At 41.7% G+C, this 19,972-nt stretch overlaps 1 protein-coding gene and 1 pseudogene across 3 annotated transcripts in view; one reads left to right on the forward strand and one right to left on the reverse strand.

The window, feature by feature from the left end:
* TMEM164 (transmembrane protein 164) overlaps positions 1 to 19,972 on the reverse strand; it is a 247,122-nt gene that overhangs the window by 119,000 nt on the left and 108,150 nt on the right. The window lies entirely within an intron of this gene.
* Positions 4,618 to 5,888, forward strand: LOC142434432 (calreticulin pseudogene; annotated as a pseudogene).

Consider the following 19,972-nt stretch of genomic DNA (forward strand, 5'->3'; position numbering starts at 1 on the left):
ATGGGTGAACGAATAAATATCTGTAGTAGACCCACACCACAGAAGCCCCGTCGGCAGTAGTAAAGGAGGACGTATGCATTCGATAACTTGACTGAATCACAATGGTCATATCCTGTAGGGACCCAGCTATATGCCATTCTCTAAAGGACAAGAGTGTCAGAGAAAAGATTAGTATCACCTTTTACTATGTGGGACGATGCTATTCTAATGAGACCATATGAAAGAGGATTTTTTTTTGAAAAACTGCTATACCCTGACTGCCATATGCCTGACAGTGTAGCAAGTAAAGGTGCCGTGGTGGTGTTTTCAGGTACGTATCAGCCTGCTAGTTGCAAGGTTGGTGGTTCAAACTCACTAGATACTCTATGAGAGAATGAAGCTGTTCCCATAAAGATTCACAGCCCCAGAAAGCCTGCTAATCTTAAGGTCAGCAGTTCAAAACCAAAAGCCTCACCTTCAGATAAAAATGAGGCTTTCTACTCCTATTAAGAGTTACAGCCTCCGAAAGCCATTGGGCAGTTCTCCTCTGCCTTGTAGGCTCACTAGGAGTCACAATGACTCAAGGGCAGTGAGTTTGCTTTGCTTGTTCACATGGGCTTATGATTTGGAATCATCTTGATGGTTTTCTGAGTTTGGAGTATATATGTGCTAAACTTCATAGAACCGTGTACTAAAAAAGTCAATTTTACTGTGTAATTAAATGAGGCAAAATACTGTACCCCCAATCTTTGCTTTTACATTCATAAGTGAGCCAAAATTCTCCGATTTTTTAATGAATGTTTTCTAATGCCCAGGGTTGTTTTGTTTTACATTTAAAATTTCAAACATATTGAAAAATATAAGAAATATAATAAGCCCCTCTGTGCCTACCATCCAGCTTTAAATATATTTGCACATCACTGGTTCTGTTGAAGACTTTGGTGTACTGCTCCTGAATCCCATTCCTCTGCCCTATCTCAAACAGAGGTAACTACTATCCTGAAGTGAACAGGTATCCTTTCTGATCATGACTTTAAAAAAAGTTATGACACTTGTATGTACCCACAAACCATATACAGTGTTGGTTCAGGTTGAACATATTAAGGAAAATTTGTACTGTATATACTCTTGTGCAAATGACATTTTTTACTCAGCATGGCTTCTTCTAATGATCTGTATTGAGACATGTATCTCTACTTTTCACTGTTCGAGCTTACTCAAATGTATGAATATATTGCAAGATATTGGCATCTGACATTTATAACCCTTTAGCCAATTACATTGAGATTTGCATCCTGTAACTTATAAAAACAATACATTTCTTTGACCCCAGAGCACAGGCTCCTTCCACTCTGTCTGTTCGTATAGTTTCAGAACTCACACATAAGAAAAACATGCCACTAACTGTTTCATCTCATGCATGCCATACAAGTATTCATTGTACTATTCTCTTCCCTTTCCTCTGTTTGAACATTTCCATAATAAAAATTGGAAATTAAAAAGACAGAGAACAGAAATCCTTGGCTGGATTTTCCTGAGAGCCACAAAGGGAATTCCTTCCCACGTCCTTCTTCCTGGACCAAATAGAGATAAGGGCCATATAACTACAGAGATTCTAATATTCCCCCCATGTAAAACTCAGGAAGTAGAGAAAAGGCATTATTTAGCTTAAAGTCATTATCATTCTAATATTCAATTTATCTGAATGAATGCAATTTTTACTTCCTGGGACTCAAACTCTATGAATAAATTATATACATACATATATATATATATATATATATATATATATCAAGACAAATATAATGCTATACTAGTATACTGTTGTTAAGAGAACACTTACTGTACCGAGTACTCAATAGGTGTTAGCTCCTGTTAAGAAATTTACATAAATCAGTTTATCTGTCACAACATCCAATAAAACCAAAAGCCACCACTGCCATCTTTGTATTGTTTCTAACTCATTGAGAACCTGTAGAGAAGAGTAGAACTGTTCCCTCGGGTTTTCAGGAAGAGCCAGCCTCATCTTTTTTCCCACTGAGTAGCTGGTAGCTTTGAACAGCTGCCCATGATTGCTCCCTACTTATCTGCTGAGGACTATGCTATGTGCTTCTTCAGATGGGAGAAATCACCTGAACGGCTTTTTACCCAGAGATGTAGTACCTATATAAAGCCTTGAAATCCAGAAAGAAGATTAATAAAAGGTATCTGGTTCTAGAAAGAGTAAGAGAGAAGTTCCAACAGAGGATTAGGGGTAATGAAAATATTCAATCGGCAAGTCTGGCCCAAGATTAAAGAAGACAAAGCTTCCAGGAGCAAACAAAACTGAACGCATGTATGCTGGGAGGGCAGCTGCTGTGTGTGTACAGAAAGGGAAGAGATTTGTGAAAACCTTTAAAACTTCTTCCTTCTCCTAAGCATTTAGGCAACCTGTCAATTAGATGTTAACTGCTAAGAAAAATCTACCTAGCAAAAGAAATTTGTCCCCTTGAATCATTATTCACTACAGATTTTCTAGGAACCTGATCTCTTACCCTTTTCAAGCTACAAAATGTCATATGCATGGTTTTCTCTCCAGTGCCAAGAGCAGAGTTTTGCTAGGGCTCATCAGGTCAGAGACTGGAGTCCCAACACCTTTTTCTGTACGGATAAAGGTAAATGTTGAGCCAAAATCAGCCATCTCTAAGGCACAGGTACCCAAGAACTGCTCATTTTTAACACCAAATGATCCACAACTCTCAGCTCAGAATCCCACAGGTTCGAGAACAGTGGGAGCTTATGAGCAGTGGGAAAGGGAATACTGAAATGATTAAATCATTCTAAGACATTAGAACACAATAGATCTGACCTAAACCCATCTCATAACTTTGGGGTAGTCCCCTAGATCTGAGTCTTTCTGGGAAAAGACGTGCTATTAAAAAAGTAAAAGTCTAACAATGGTGTGTACAAAGAGAGAGAGCCATGAGGCTACGGAAGTCTCATAATATCATGTAGCCCAAGGCTAGCAGGGTATCAATCTCACAATGCTAAGATCACATATCAGGCTGTCCCAATTTCCCTCACCCATCCCCATGCTTCCCTCACCTACCTTGGCTCACACCTGGCCTACAGTCCTCTCTCCATCAAGCAATGCACTCCCTGTTTTCTGCAGCACAGATGAAATTTCATCTCACCTCCTTCAAAAGCCTCACGGGTCTGAGTCAGCAGATACTCAAGACCAAATAATCCCACTTGTATCACAGATCCACTCCTTTCCACGTGCACATGGAAATGAGCTGGTTTAAGGGCTTGATCACTGGAGGAAGACAGAGAGGCTACCGTACACTTCCTGAGGCAGAGGAAGGTGTACACCAGCTCTCTGCTCTGCACTTTCCTTACCCAGAGTTGGGTGGGAGATGATTCCGTGCTATTCAAGTTGCACCGGCTCAGTGACTCACTCCATGGGTTCCCCCACCCTAGCTGCACACACTTGGACAACCCATCACATTAAGTGGTAGGTATTCACAAGGCAGCTACATTTTCTGAGCACAATCCCAAGCCTGGAAAATGTAACCACCATTCCCTCCATAAAGGTCAAAGAAGAAGAAGAAATCAGGGCTACACTTCAGCAGCCTAACACGTGGAGTAAATATTCTATCAAGCATCATTAGAAATGTGCAAACAGCAAAAGGCACACTAAAATACTAAGACCTCCAAAAACCTAGATATGCATGCACAAGGGTCAGAGGAGAACCTGTAAAATGGGGCAGATGTGCTTTGGTTTTGGGGGGCTTTTTGGCAATGACATATTGGATGAGGAAATGATCTCTAAAGCTTATAGAACATTTCCACATCTCAACAACAACAAAACAAGGCAGACAATCCAATTAAAAATAGGTAGACGACATAAGCAAACACTCCACCAAGGAAGATATTCAAGTGACCAAAAAACAAATGAAGAAACAAAATCAGCCCTTTAAACACACTGTCAGTAAATTTTGACTCATAGTGACTCTACATAAATACCCACCACCCCTGAATCATTTCTGACATAGTGAGCCTGCAAGACAAAGCAGAACTCTGCCCCCTGTGGATTTCAAAGCCTGAAACTCTTTACAGGAGTAGAAAGTCCCGTCGTTCTCCTGAGGAGTAGCTGGTGGATGTGCATTGAAGACCTTGCCATTAGCAGCCCAATTCGTAGTCCACTATGCATCAGAGCAACTTTAAGCAGTGAGCCTGTACAGAATTTCTGACACTGTACATTTTTTTTGGAAGGAGATAGTCTCATCTTTCTCCTATAGAGCAGCTGCTGGGCTTAAACTAGCAGCCTTGAGGTTAGCAGCCCAACACCTAGCCCATAGCACCACCAGGGCACGTCATTAGCCATTAGAGAGATTTAATCAAAACAACAATGAGATGTCATCTTGCCCTTGAATGAATAGCAAAGTTAAAACAAAACCAAAGTAACCAATGTTGCCAAGGGTGTAGAAAGACTGGAACCATCATATACTGCTGGTGAGACTGTAAAATGGAGTAACCACTATGGAAAGTAGTATGGTACATGTTCACAAAGTTGGAAACAAAAATACTATAAAATTTGGAAATCCTACGAGGTATAAATCCTACGGAAATAAGAATTCTAGGTCCCTGCTGCAGAGCCGCTGCCCCCTGGGCCCGCCATGCTGCTACCCGTACCGCTGTTGCTGGGCCTCCTCGGCCTGGCCGCCGCTGAACCCACCGTGTACTTGAAGGAGCAGTTTCTGGACGGAGACAGGTGGACGGACCGCTGGATCGAATCCAAACACAAGTCGGATTTTGGCAAATTCGTCCTCAGTTCTGGCAAGTTCTACGGTGACCAGGAGAAAGATAAAGGGCTGCAGACGAGCCAGGACGCCCACTTTTATGCCCTGTCGTCAAGATTCGAGTCCTTCAGCAACAAGGACAAGACCCTGGTGGTCCAGTTTACCGTGAAGCACGAGCAGAACATTGACTATGGGGGTGGCTACGTGAAGCTGTTTCCTGATGGCTTGGACCAGACAGACATGCACGGCGACTCTGAGTACAACATCATGTTCAGTCCTGACATCTGTGGTCCTGGTACCAAGAAGGTTCATGTCAACTTCAATTACAAAGGCAAGAATGTGCTCATCAACAAGGACATCCGTTGCAAGGATGATGAGTTCACCCACCTGTATACTCTGATCATGAGGTCTGACAACACCTATGAAGTGAAGACTGACAACAGCCAGGTGGAGTCCGGCTCCTTGGAAGACGACTGGGACTTCCTGGCACCCAAGAAGATCAAGGATCCCGATGCCGCCAAGCCGGAAGACTGGGATGAGCGAGCCAAGATCAATGACCCCACAGACTCCAAGCCTGAGGACTGGGATAAGCCAGAGCACATCCCTGACCCTGATGCCAAGAAGCCCGATGATTGGGACGAGGAGATGGATGGCGAGTGGGTGCCCCCCGTGATTCAGAACCCTGACTACAAGGGCGAGTGGATGCCCCGGCAGATCGACAACCCAGATTACAAAGGCAAGTGGATCCACCCGGAGATCGACAACTCCGAGTACTCCCCCGATGACAGCATCTACTCTTACGACAGCTTTGCTGTGCTGGGCCCGGATCTCTGGCAAGTCAAGTCTGGCACCATCTTCGACAACTTCCTCATCACCAACAACGAGGCCTATGCCGAGGAGTTTGGCAATGAGACATGGGGTGTCACAAAAGGCTGCAGAAAAGGCCATGCAGGACAAGCAGGATAAAGAGCAGAGGTTAAAGGAGGAGGAAGACAAGAAGCGCAAAGAGGAGGAGGAGGCGGAGGACAAGGAGGAGCAGGAGGACAAGGAAGAGGACGAGGAAGATGTGGGACAGGCTAAAGACGAGCTGTAGAGGCTGGGCCTCCTGCCTCCAGGGCTGGACTGAAGCCTGAGCTCTCCCGCCGCAGAGTGGGCCGCATCAAATAATGTCTCTATGAGACTAGAGAACTTTTTGTTTTTTTCCAGGCGGGTTCAGATTTGGGGCGGATTTTGGTTTTGTCCCTTCCCTCTTTTTTTGTTTTTTGTTTTCTTTTTTACTGGTGTTTTGTCTTCAATTATCACTCAGACCTCATCCCCGGTTCTCATCTTTCTTGATCGACATCTTTCTCTTCCTCTGTCCTCTCCTCCCTTCAAACCCTTAGCCTCCTCTCCAGCCCATGGACAGGGGTATGCAGAAGCCCAGGTCCGAGATTCCAATTGCTCTCCTAGCTGGAGCCTAGGGGGTGGGGGGGAGGCAGGAGAAAGAGGGTGGTGTCCCCAGCCCTCCAGCACTGAGGAAAAGGGGAGCTCTTAGGACCTGCTCTCTGACCCCTGCTCCCAGGACTTGGGCCACTTCTGGATGGGGCAGTGATTTCCAGAGAATGTAAGAACTACAAGCAAATTTCTATTAAATTAAGTTTTGTGTCTCAAACAAAAGAAATAAGAATTCTAATTTGAACAGCTATATACACCCCTATATTCTTAGCAGCTCTATTCAGAATAGAAAATAATTGGAAGCAACCTCAGTGTCCATCAGAGGATAAACAAACAAACAATGGAGGACTATATAACTTTAAAGAATAACAACAGATCTGCCAAACACCTCATGCCATAGATGAGTCTGGAGAACATTAAACGAAACTCACTGCCCTCGAGTCAATGCTGATTCATAGCAACCTTTATAGGACAGGGTATAACTGCCCCTGTGAGTTTCTGAGACTATAACTCTTTATGGGAGTGGAATGCCGTATCTATCTCCCTCGGAGCGGCTGATGGTTTTGAATTGCTGACCTTCTCGAATGTTGTCCAATTCATATTCACTCTGCCACCGGGCTCCCATGGAGAACATTATGCTGAATGAAATCAGTCCATCACAAAAGGACAAATATGGTATGAGACCACTACGATACAAAGACAAGAAAGGGTTTACTAATAGAAAGAAGCATTCTTTGAAGGTTACCAACGGGGAGGAGACAAGCCAGTCAGGGTGCAGTAGAGCACCATTGAAAGATACAACTTTCCTCTAGTTCGTTAATGCTGCCTCCCACCCACTCCCCTGGCCCCGTCTACCATGACTACAATTCTACCTTACAAATCGGCTATAGACCAGAGCATGTACATGGGTACAGGTAAGAGCTGGAAACACAGGGAGTCCAGGATAGATAAACCCCTCAGGACCAATATTGAGAGTAGCCATACCAGGAGGGGAAGGGGAAGGGGAAGGTGGGGGAGAAAGGGAGAACTGATCACAATGATCTATATATAACCCCCTCCCAGGGGGATGGACAACCGAAAAGTGGGTGAAGGGAAATATCCATCAGTGTAAGACAATGCAAAATAATAATAATTTATATATAATCAAGGGTTCATGAGGGAGAGAAGGTGGGGGAGGGAGGAATGAAATGAGAAGCTAATTCCAAGGGTTCAAGTAGAAAGAAAATGCTTTGAAATTGATGATGGCAACATATATAGAAATATGCTTGACACAACGAATGGATGGATGGATTGTGATAAGAGTTATATGAGCCTCCAATAAAGTGATTAAAATAGTAATAAAAATATATAGAATCTGGGGTCCGATAGGCTGGAAGATAAACAAGGAGCCATCTAATTGAAAAACAACAAAGCCCATATGGAAAATGCACACCAGCCTGTGAGATGACAAGGTGTCGAAGGGATCAGGTATCAGGCATCAAAGATCAAATTTTTAAAAAAATCATAGCATTGTGAATGAGGGAGAGTACAGAGTGGGGACCCAGGGCCCATCTGGGGGAAATTTGGACATCCCCTTGCAGAAAGGCTGGGAGGAGGTGACGAACCAGTCAGAGTGCAATGTAGCAACAATGAAACATACAATTTTCCTCTAGTTCTTGAATGCTTCCTCCACCTCACCCCCACTATCATGATCCCAATTCTACCTTACATAACCGGCTGGACCGGAAGATGTACACTAGCACGGATAGGAACTGGAAAGACGGGGAATCAACGGCAGATGAGCCCCTCAGGAACAGTGGTTGGAGGGGCGATATCGGGAAGATGGAGGGAAGGTGAGGGAGAAAGTGGAAACAGATGACAAGGTCCACATGTAACCTCCTCCTTGGGGAACGGACAGCAGAGAATTGGGTGAGGAAGACGTTGGATGGTGTAAGGATATGATAAAATGATAATTATTTATAAATTATCAAGGGGGCGGGGGGAATGGGAAGGAAGGGGAAAATGTGGAGCTGATACCAAGGGCTCAAGTATAAAGCAGGTGTTTTGAGAATGATGATGGATGGCAACATATGTACGAATGTGCTGGACACAAATGATGTATGTACGGATTGTAAAAAGAGTTGTATGAGCGCCTAATAAAATTAATTTTAAAAAACTAAGGTTACGAGGGGTGAGAGGGAAAGAGAAGGCAAATCACTAGAGGACACGTCTACCCACACAGACTTGGTTGAAGGGAAAGACAACTTTTAATAAAGGAAAGGTCGGCACAAAATGATCAAGACACTGGGAGGAGCATGAGGATGAAAGGCAACAGGGGTGAATCCTATGACACACACAGTCCGACAAGAATAGTAACAATAATCTGTGACCAAATATTTCTACACACGAGCTCAACAGGAGCGGAAAAGTGAATGAGTCTGTACCCACAAATGTGTAAATGCAAACGCACAAATATGTAGCACATAGGAATACATTTGTAGAAATATTCTTGGTCTAACATCTTTCTAAAATCATTTTAATGGGGGCTCATACAGCTCCTATCACAATACATGCATGCATCCATTGTGTCAAGCACATTAGTACATTTGTTGCCATCATCATTTTCAAAACATTTTCTTTCTACTTGAGTTCTTGGTACCAGCTCCTCATGTCAAACATTTAACAAAATATATTTCTACATAATTATTCATAATTTTTGCAAATATATCCAGGAATGTGATGATATGATATACAGGTGGCAAAGTTATAAAAACTTTCAAAAAAAGAAGAAAGAAAACAATCATCTAAAAATCAAGCTCATGGGCATCAAGACCATTCCAACTCATAGTGACCCTATCGGACAGGGAAGATTGGCCTGTGTGTTTCTGAAACTTTAACTATAGGTGTGGAAATCTCATCTTTCTCCTGCTGAGCAGATGGTGGTTCTGAGCTGCAGCCCATTTTGTAACCACTACAGTACTATAATCATGGAGGGATAGCCCTTTCTTATATACCTTGGCCATATATTTACACACATACCATATATACTCAACTATAAGCCGACCTGAATATCAGCCGAGGCACCTAATTTTACCACAAAAAGTGCATTAAATATGTGCTGAAAAACTCGGGCTTATACCCAAGTATATACGGTTTGTATGTGTATTTCCAGACCCAAATACCCTGAGGAATGAATCGCTAAGTTTAGGAACTTAGGATCAAACTCTTGGGAAACAGCTTAGTCAAGTGGAATACAAACGCTCACAAAGACAATGTTCTACATCTTACTTCCTCTCTTGGAGTTAATGGTGTTTTCACTATGAGTCAGAATTGATTCCATGGCAATCAATTTGGTGGGATTTTGAGGCAGAAGAATAAACAAAACTGTCCAAAAAACTACAGTCAGAAATCTCCTTAAAAGCAAGTTATAGTGATAGTGAGACTTCATCTCACATATTATCAAAATGGACCAATTCATGGAGGACAACATACTTATTAAAGCAGAAGACGACTTTCAATGAGATGGATTAACACGGTGACTGTAACAATAGGTTCAAATACAGTAATGATTTTGAGGTTGGCAGTGGACTTGGTAAGATTTCATTCTGTTGTACATGTTGTTATTGTTAGGTGTTGACAAGTGGGTTCTGATTCATAGCAGTCCGGTGTACAACAGAACGAAAAACCACCCAGTCCTGCGCCAGCCTCACAACTGTTGTAGCCACTGTGTTGAGCCATCTCGTTGAGGGACTTCCTCTTTATTGCTGACATTCTTTACCAAGCATGATGTCCTTCTCTGGGGATTGGTCTCTCCTGATAGCCTGTCCAAAGTAAAACTGAGAACCAACTCAAACCCATCCAACAACAACTAACAGTCTTGTCATTTAAAGTATAGCTTGTATGGAGATCAATTTAGAGATATCAATGAAAATGTAGGAGTCCTTGGATGATGTGGACTGTTAACATGCTCGGCTGCTAATGGGAATGTTGGAGGCTCAACTGCATTTGGTTGGATACACTCCAGAAGAGGAGCTGGTAATCTACCTTTTTAAAAAAAACAGCAGATATGACAAAATAACAATGTATAAATTACCAAGGGCACATGAGGGAGAGGGGAGCGGGGAGGGAGGGGGAAAAAAGAGGACCTGACGCAAAGGGCTTAAGTGGAGAGCAAGTGCTTTGAGAATGATTGGGGCAGGGAATGTGCAGATGTGATTTATACAATTGATGTATGTATATGTGTGGATTGTGATAAGAGTTGTATGAGCCCCTAATAAAATGTTTTTTAAAAATCAGCAATGGAAAATCTGATGGAAGACAGTTCTACTCGGACTCACCATAGTGCTACCATAAGTCAAAATCAACTGCACAGTATTTTTCTTCTATTTTAAAAAATAAAAAAACTTATACCTGCATTATTAAAATCCCATTTACTGGGATTCATCATCGAGATACATGTGCATATGTTCTAAGCGTTTCAGCATTGTGATAGAACAAACAGTTAGTAGCCAATACAATGCTTGTTTACAGATTGCAGACTGCTAACATAAATGTATGCTATTGTTAGGTGCCACAGTCTTTCGGATTCATAGCAACCCCAGCTGTGCACAACAGAACAAAATGCTTCCTGGGCTGGTGCCATCCTCACAACTCTTTTTCGGTATGAGCCTATTGCTGTAGCTACTCTGTCAGTCCACTTCCTTGAAGGTCTTCCTCTTTTTTTATGAAACATAATGTACTTTTCTAAGGACTGCTCTTTCCTGATAACATATCTAAAGTATGTGAGATGATGTCTCAAAAGACTTGCCTCTAAGGAATATTCTGGCTGTACTTCAATACAGATTTGTTGGTTCATTTGGCACTCCATGGACTTTCAAAATTCTTCTCCAGCATAATTCAACTGTATTTATTCTTCCTCGGTCTTTTTAATTCAATGTCCAATTTTCCTATGTATATGAGGCGATGGAAAATCCTTGCCTTAGTCCTCAAAGTAACTTCCGTATTTCCCAAAACTTTCAAGTCTGTGTAGTAGATTTAGCCAATGCAATGAATCATTTGATCTCTTGACTGCTCCTTTCTTGAGCATTGATTGCTGACGTAATCAAGATGCAATCCTTAACTTCAATCTTTTCCCCATTTATCATTATGTTACCTATTGGTCCAGTTTTAAGGGTTTTGGTTATCTTTACATTAAGTTCTCATAGTGACCCTATAGCACAGGGTAGAAGTTCCTCTTGTGGATTTCTAAGACTGTAACTCTTTCCAAGAGTAGAAAGCCTAGTCTTTATCCCAAGGAGCAGCTGGCAGTTTTGAACTGCTGACCTGTGGTTAACAGCCTAACATTATGAATCAGAGTTGACTCAATGGCAGCGAGTTTTTGAGTTACATTGTTGTAATCCATATTGACCAGCAGCAGCAGATGCTTCAAGTCTTCCTCACTTTCAGCAAGCAAGGCTGTGTTAGCTGCATTATCTAAAGAAGGTTATTAATAAGACTTCCACCAAAATTGATGCCACATTCTTTTCCATATAGCCGAGCCTCTCTCATTATGAATATGCATGGTGAGAGGATACAACTCTGATTTCAAATTATGCAGCGTTCCCTTATTCCGTTCACTGCCTCTTGGTTCATGTACAAGTTTCTTCTTCAGGCTTTCCATGGATTTTTATGATCCACACAGTTGAATACCTTTGTATAATCAGTAACACACAAGTAAACATCTTTCTGGTATGCTCTTTCAGTCAAGATCCATCTCATATTAGCAACAATATTCTTTGTTCCAAATCCACTTCTGAATATGGCCTGAATTTCTGACAGTTTCCTGTCAATGTACTGCAACCATTGTTGAATGATCTTCAGCAAAATTCTATTTGCATTAGACATCAATTATATTGTTCTATAATTTGTAAATTCTGTTGAGTCACTTTTCTTTGCACGAGGTACAAAAATGGATCTCTTCCAGTCAGTTGGCCACGTAGGTGTCTTCCACATTTCATGGCATAGATGAGAGTGCTTACTTCCAGTCCTTTACCAGCTTGTAGAAATTGGTATTCCATCAATTTCCAAAGCCTTGTTTTTGTCCAACGTGTTCAGTGCAGCTTGGACTTCTTCCTTCAGTACCACCGGCTGTTAAGTATATGCTACCTCTAGAAGTGTTTGAACATTTTTGGTAGAGTGACTCTGTGTATTCTTTCCTCTTCTCTGGATGCTTCCTGTATCGATTAGTATTGTGTTCATATTATCTTTCAGTATTGCAACTCGAGGCGTGAAGTTTTTCTTTGGCTCTTCTCTTTGGTTGTATAACTCTAAGTCTTTGCACATTCCATTATAATATTTTACTTTGTCTTCTCAGGGTGCACTTAGCATTTTTCTATCTAAACTGCCCTTAGCAGTTCTTTGCTTCATCATTTCTTCTACTTGCCTTAACTACTCTGCGATGAAAAGCAAGGGTCAGTCTCTTCCGACACCCATTTTAGAGTTCAATGTATCAAATCTGTTGAGACATTCTTGAAGTTCAGGTGTGATATGCCCAAGGTCATATTTTGGCTCTTGTAGATTTCTTTTAATTTTCTTTAGCTTCAACCTGAACTTAGAGCTGAGCAATTTATGGTCTCCCGACCACATTTTAGGTGGTGATATTGAGCTTCTCCATCATCTCTTCCCATAAATGTATTCAATTTAATTTCTGTGACAAACGAGATGACATTCCTCTTCCACTTATCTTTCCTGGCATAGTGAGCCATATGATTTTCTGATTTAAAATGACCCAGATCACTTCATTTCACCCCACATGTTCCTAGGATAGAGAGCTTTATGAGTTCCATTCCATTTTTTGACAACTTCCAATTTTCCTAAATTCATAGTTTGAATTTTTAATAGATGATTGCAGCTTAATTTTCTCATTTTGAGTCTTACACCATCAGCAAATTAAGATCCCAAAGGCTTTACTCCATCCGTGTCATTGTGGTTGAGAAAGCAGCTCTTTCTCAGTCATATGTTGAATGCCTTCTCACCTAAAGAGCACTATCTTTTCCAACAATGTTCTGCTGCTACTCATGAGATGAGTAGTATCTAATAGTGTTCTGCTGCTACTCATAATGTTTTCATTGGCTGATTTCTCTAAAGTGGACAAGCTACTCCTTCATAATCTGTTCTTAGTCTAGGAGCGCTGCTGAAACCTGTTCAACTTATGGTGATTCAAGTGGCATTTCAAATACCAGTGACCTAGCATCTACCCTCCTGCAGCCTGGATAACAGATTTAACAGAGCCCAGTACGTTCAGAACCACCTGGTGAGGTACTCCAAGACTGAGGCCTGCAGTGAACAGGATTGTTGGCTTCTTCAGGCCCAGCCCCACCTATCAGCTGCAATGGGGATTTATTAGCTTTCTTACCACTTCAGAAGAGGAGATACTAGACCTTGGCACTACTTAGAGAATAATGTCATGTACTAAAGATCTGTTCTTCACTTAGCAAATGGGAGATCATAGTAGAAATTTAAGCTCTTTCCATATCTTTGTCAGAGCTGGAAAGTCAGGAGTATCCTGAAAAGGATTAAAGCTATTAAGAGAAAAGGGACTAAGTATCATAAAGGCAGCATTGTTGCCATATGTGAAAGGCTTAAGGCTCCGGTTGATGAAGAAGTCCTGATAGCCCAAGAATACTAGTATGAAAGCTGCAGAAACATCTGACACAGACTGATAATTACTCTTTTCACTGAATGAGTTTGTTGGTGGCTAATAACTACAATGTTAAGATTTTCAAGCCTTGGTGTGTTAGTCAGGGTTGACTAGAGAAACAAATCCAAACACTCGCATGTGTATAAGAAAGAGTTTTATTGAAGAGTTGATGACGGGTTTACGTGGAGAGCAAATGTTTTGAGAATGATGAGGGCAATGAATGAACAAATGTGCTTAACACAATTGACACATTATGGATTGTGATAAGAGTTGTATGAGCCCCAATAAAATGATTTTTTAAGTTTTATATAAAGAGTAATTGTATATTACGAAAACATCTCAGCCCAGATCAAGTCCTAAGTCCAATATTAGCCCATATGTCCAATACCAATTTATAAATTCCTCTTCAGCCTCACACAAAACATGCAATGACGCTGAATGCAGGAAGATCACAAACCAGTGAGTGGAATGGAAGCATCTCAGTGCTAGCAGGGGTCTCTATGTGGCTCCGCAAGCTCCAGGGCTCTAGCATAGCTCCATGTGTCTTATCAGCAGGAAGATGAAGCAGAGAGTGTATCTGGTCTCCAGTGAGTTATTTATCCCCCTAGCACCTCCAAAAGAGGTCATCAAGTTGTGACCTGATTGACAGGCTAAACTACACCCCTTCACTCTTAATAGTCAAGTTGACACCAGATTATGTAACTACCACACTTGGGAAGAGAAGAAATCATTTGCAGGAAGTAGCCATAATGGCTGATTATACTGTTGACAAGAAGGCATCTGATAGAAATGTTTCAGACAGCTGCAGAGGGTTCTCAAGATGCAAGAGAAGTAGAAAAGCCCTTCTAGTAATCAAAAAACTGGGTGGCCATTCTTCCACTACACAACTGCTACTTGCAGGGAGATTCAACAATCTAGCTGCACTTTCTGTGGGCTCATTAACCAGGCCCACTGTGTCAGTGGTGCAAACTGGTTTACGATCACCAACAACCTCTGACAGCAAAGTATAGGGGCTGGATAACAAATCCCACAACACATGCCAACTGCACCCTATAGCACTCTGTTTCCTTTTGCTGTTCAGTTCAGACCCCAGCTGCCCACACAACAGTCTTTTTTTTCTCATCCCCAGTCGCCTATGGGTGAGTCAATGTGCACCCCCTACAAGGGAGGTAGTCCACAAAGCACCCACAACTTCAGAGCATTTGCTCCAAGCCTGGGGTTTTTCTTTAGCCCCTCAGGCTACCAGTCACAAGTCCTGAAGTCCACATGACTCATTCCAGTTCAGACCAGCCTCCTCCCCTGCATCCTTGGGGCCAATAATTTGATGAAACATTCACAGAGCTCACAGGACAATATATTCATAATAATAGCTGTAATATTACAAAACGAAGAGTATACATGAAAACAAGGTCTAGGAGAGGTCACAGCATGGAGTTTCCATGTTCCAAAGAAGGGCACTCTACCCTCTCTCAAGAACAGACATGAACCAGGAAGCTCTCTGAGCATCTATATTTTGAAATGCTTATTGGGCTCCCCATGTGACCACGATAGATTATATCATAAACCTTGAGGTTTAGTTCACATCTGGCCCTTAGGTGGTCTCTCTTTGATTGGTTGGCTTCCATTTATAAGCCTCATACATTGGTTCAGATCTCAGGAACCAAGACCAAAGCCCAAATGGCTTTCTGCATGCTAATTCTATACTGTACAGAACCTCAGCCCCGAACTGCTCTTTCATGCTTTTGAAGACTTCAACTCCCAAATATCAGTAGGGTAGAAATGGTGGGATTGGTTGTGGTACACTACATACTGCGAGAATGTGGTAGTTACACAATTTCATGTCAACTTGGTAAAAGAATGAAGGGATGGGGTCTAGCTTGTCAATCAGGTCACAACCTAATTGATCCCTCCTTGTAGATGAAACCTTCTCATGAAGCTTCTGGGAATTTCTCTCTCTTAATTCTGCCACCAGAAAAGGTGGGCCTCTCTCACTGTGTGTGTGTGTGTGTGTGTGTGTGTGTGTTGTGAGTGTGTGTGTTTCACCTTTCTTCTAAGGCCATGTGGAGCCACACTGATGGCAGCCAGAGTCCTGGAGATGTGTTTCCACCACCATTGGATCCACAGGACTTTCCACCCACTGGCCTGTGATCTTCCTGCATTCAGCATCATTGCATGTCTAAAGAGGAATTTATGGAGTAGTATGGGGCATATGGGCTAATATCAGACTTATGGACTTTATCTGAATTGGGCTGGGATGTTTTCTCAACATACAATTGTTCTGTGATATAAAGCTCTCTCTTACACATGAGTGTCAATGGATTTGTTTCTCTAGTCAACCCTGACTAAGACAGAGAAATAATCTTCACAAGTAAACTCCGGCAATAGGCATGCAAGATATTGTAGTCATCACATACTTAATATGTTCATAACATGATAAGCCCAGTGCCATGATGTCAATTCTAATCCACAGCAACCCAATAGGATAAGGTAGAACTGCTACATAGGGTTTCTGAAGCTTTAAATATTTAGAAGCAACTGCCTCATCTTTTTCTCATAGAGAAAACTGCCAACCTTTCGGTTAGCAGCCCAACACTCAAGTCACTCTTCTCAAACTATGGTAAACAAGGTAGAAGATGCCTTAGATGCTCAGCAGAAACCATTCGAAGATTAGCTACAAAACACTGGGAATTATGCATCAACTTCTCTGCCAACTGTGTAATGGAAACAGGGTTCTGACCACCAACAATATATTCAGAGGCAAAGGCAACCCACATGCTTTGACTGACAAATAACAATCTCCTTTAAATGTGCATAAAACAAGGGAATACTGCATGGTTTAAACTCAGGAAAAGCTTGTGTCAGGATTGTATCCTGTCACCATACTTATTCAATCTGTATGCTGAGAAAATCATCTGAGAAACTGGACAATATAAAGAACATAGCATCAGGAATGAAGACTTAACAACCTATGATATGCAGATGACACAACCTTGCTCGCTGAAAGTGAGGAGAACTTGAAGCACTTGTTGATAGAAATCAGGAACCGAAGCCTTGAATATAAATTACAAGTCAGTGTAAAGAAAACCGACATCCTGACAACTGGACCAATAAGGCAACACCATTGATACTAGGAATTCTATTCATTCCCACTGCAGTCGAGCCAATTTCAATTCATAGCAACCTTGTAAAATAGAGCAAAATTGCCTCATAGGTTTTAAGGCTTATGGAACCGGACAGCTTCATCTTTCTCAGGTGAAGCATCTGGTGAGTTCAAACCTCCTCCCTTTTGACCACTGCCCTACCAAGGATCTATTATTATGGGAAATGAGTAGGTATGAGATATATGATGAACTTTACCCAAATAATGCAGTCTTTGTCCTTGGGGTTCTGAGAGTAACTTTAAACTCTTGAAATTTTGAGTAATTAGCATCTTTCTTATGCTAACTGACTCTGTAGTTGGGATATGTAGAACAAAAACACCTAAGAGGTAACAGCAGTACAACCTTTGGTGAGGAGATACCTGGAGGTTGAGATCAACCATGGGACAGTGACCCAATCAATCATGGCAGCCACATGAAGACTCAATAAAAACTCTGGAGCAAAAAGACTGAAGCAAGCTAAAATGCCCCTCAATGGAAGAATGGATAGGGAAACTTTGATACCTACACACAGTGGAACACTCTGAAACATTAAAGAATAAGATGAAACTGTGAAACATGAAGGGACTCAGGACATTATGCTGAGTGAAGTGAGTCACAAAAGGACAAGTATTGTATAAGACCACCGTTATAAAGAATAATCAAGATAAAAACTTTAATACCAACAGAAATAGACATTGATGGCTACCAGGGGTAGGTGAGAAAATGGGTAAGCAATGGGCAAGAGGGTAGACAGGTGTTAACTGGAGAAAAAGAGATGATAATGAAGAGCGAAATGGAAAAAATAAGGGGGGTGGAAACAAGAAATGCTCTTGGGAGGTGTGCTAAGTTGTTTAATTTTTTGAATACAAAATGATGATCTAAAATGTAAAGCCCACCTAATTCACATAAAATGTCTTAAGAATTGGACACTGACGCTCAAGTAAACGTCCTGGTTTGTGATAAACAGCAATGTATGAGTGAAGGAAGCTTCCTATTAGGGAATCTCCCAGACTTTGCCCTCTTCATTTGTATCTTTTTTGCTAATATTACTTTCCTGAGTTCTATGAATCATTCTAATCCATTATTGGACTGACAAGATAGTGGGAACCCCCAAATTTGTAGCCAGCAGCTAGGAAGTGAAGGAGCCTTGGGAACCCCCAAATTTGTAACCAGCATCTGTGGACTGTAACTAGCGAGGTCTGAACATGCTCCCATAGTGAGGGTCAGAAGCGGAGGAACTACATTTGCAGTTGGTGTCAGAGAATATACTTGGATACATTAGAGTGTATCTAAAGACACACAGAGATACTCTTTATTTGAAGTCAAAAATGTGAGATTTTCTCCAAAACAACTCACTGCCATCGTATCAATGCCAACTCATAGCAACCCTATTGAAGGGGTAAAACTATCCCTCTGGGTTTCTGAGATTGTAACTCTTTAGGGGAGTAGAAAGCATCATCTTTCTCCCTTGGAGCGGCTGGTGGCTTTGAACTGCTGACCTTGTGGACTGCAGCCCAACATGTGACCACTACACCAACAGGGCTCCTTGTAGGATTTTCCAGAACCAAAAAAGACAAAGACATGCATAAAACGAACACTCACTGCCATCAAGTCAATGCTGACTCATAGCGACCCTATAGCAGTGTAGATCTGTCACTGTGGGTTTCTAAGACTATAAATCTTTACAGGGGTAGAAAACCTCAACTTTGTACAAAGTGGTTGCTGATCTGAACTGCTGATCTTGCAGTTAACAGCTCTATCGCATGACCCACTAAGCGAGGCGACCAGACCCCTTAAAACATTGTTTCCTAAAATGGATGATACCACACCCTGAAGAGGGCTGGAGAAATCCCGGAGAGCTGCAAAAGCAGAGCCATGTACTCTATCTTGGATTATGGGCTACACTGCAAAAGTTTTTAACTGGGTGGGGGTGGATACTGAATAATTTGTTTTGTTTTTTGAAAAGAGGGTGTTAAGCCAAATAAGTTTGGGAACCTACAACAAAAAACTCAAAAGAGAAAACACAAATAAGCCCCCTGAAAACATTAGCCAAATTCAGCAACCATTCTTGAATTTAAAACAAACACAATCATACACACAATCTGAAAATTACAGAAAATGGTACCTCTTTAACATAATAAAAACATCAGTGACATTAAGGAAACTCTTGAGACATTTCCATTAAAATCACCAATAAGACTACTAATACCATTATTTAGCATTGTCCTTCTGTGGTAGTTAAGTAAGGGAGATAGTACTTAAAATCTTGGCAGGCTTTTGACTGAGGCAGTCTTTCCAGCAGCAGACTATAGCAGTGGGGCTTAGCAAGTCACATGTCAACTGAGGCACACATAAATGATGCACTCTGGGACCTAGCCAGAGCACTAGGGAGCGATCACTCCCTCATGTCAAGTGGATTATGGAAGCCCTGTGGAAAGACCTGCCCCTTTTCCATTCCAAAGAGAGTTGCCAGCTCCTGACCAACATAGGTTTTGCAGCCTACTGTGCTCACTATACCCTTTCTTGCAGTAACTGGGCATGTGTCCATGAAGAAAATGCCTAGCTCATATGCTGGCAAACTCACACTTGGCTGTCACAGTAAAAAAAAAACAGTAGAGAAAAAAGTAAGAGATGCAGTGCTGTTCAACAAAGCAACCACTGGCATCAAGACCATAGGACTATCCATCTGGGTACACTGACATTTATGGTAAATAGCATGCTTCCAAGGTTTTAATGAAAATCAGAGTAGCAGAGAATATTATTTTAAGAAATCTGCAACAACAACAACAAAAAAACAATCAAGCAAACTCATGGTTATCGAGTTGATCCAAACTCATAGGGAGCCTACAAGACAGAGAACTGCCTTGTGGGTTTCCAAGACCATAAATCTTTGAGAGCAGATAGCCTCATCTTTCTTCCTCAGAGCAGCTGGTGGCTTTGAATCATTGATCTTGCAAATAGCAGCACAATGCATAATCCAG

This window comes from Tenrec ecaudatus, chromosome X (assembly GCF_050624435.1).
Source record: "Tenrec ecaudatus isolate mTenEca1 chromosome X, mTenEca1.hap1, whole genome shotgun sequence".
Taxonomy (NCBI): Eukaryota; Metazoa; Chordata; class Mammalia; order Afrosoricida; family Tenrecidae; genus Tenrec; species Tenrec ecaudatus.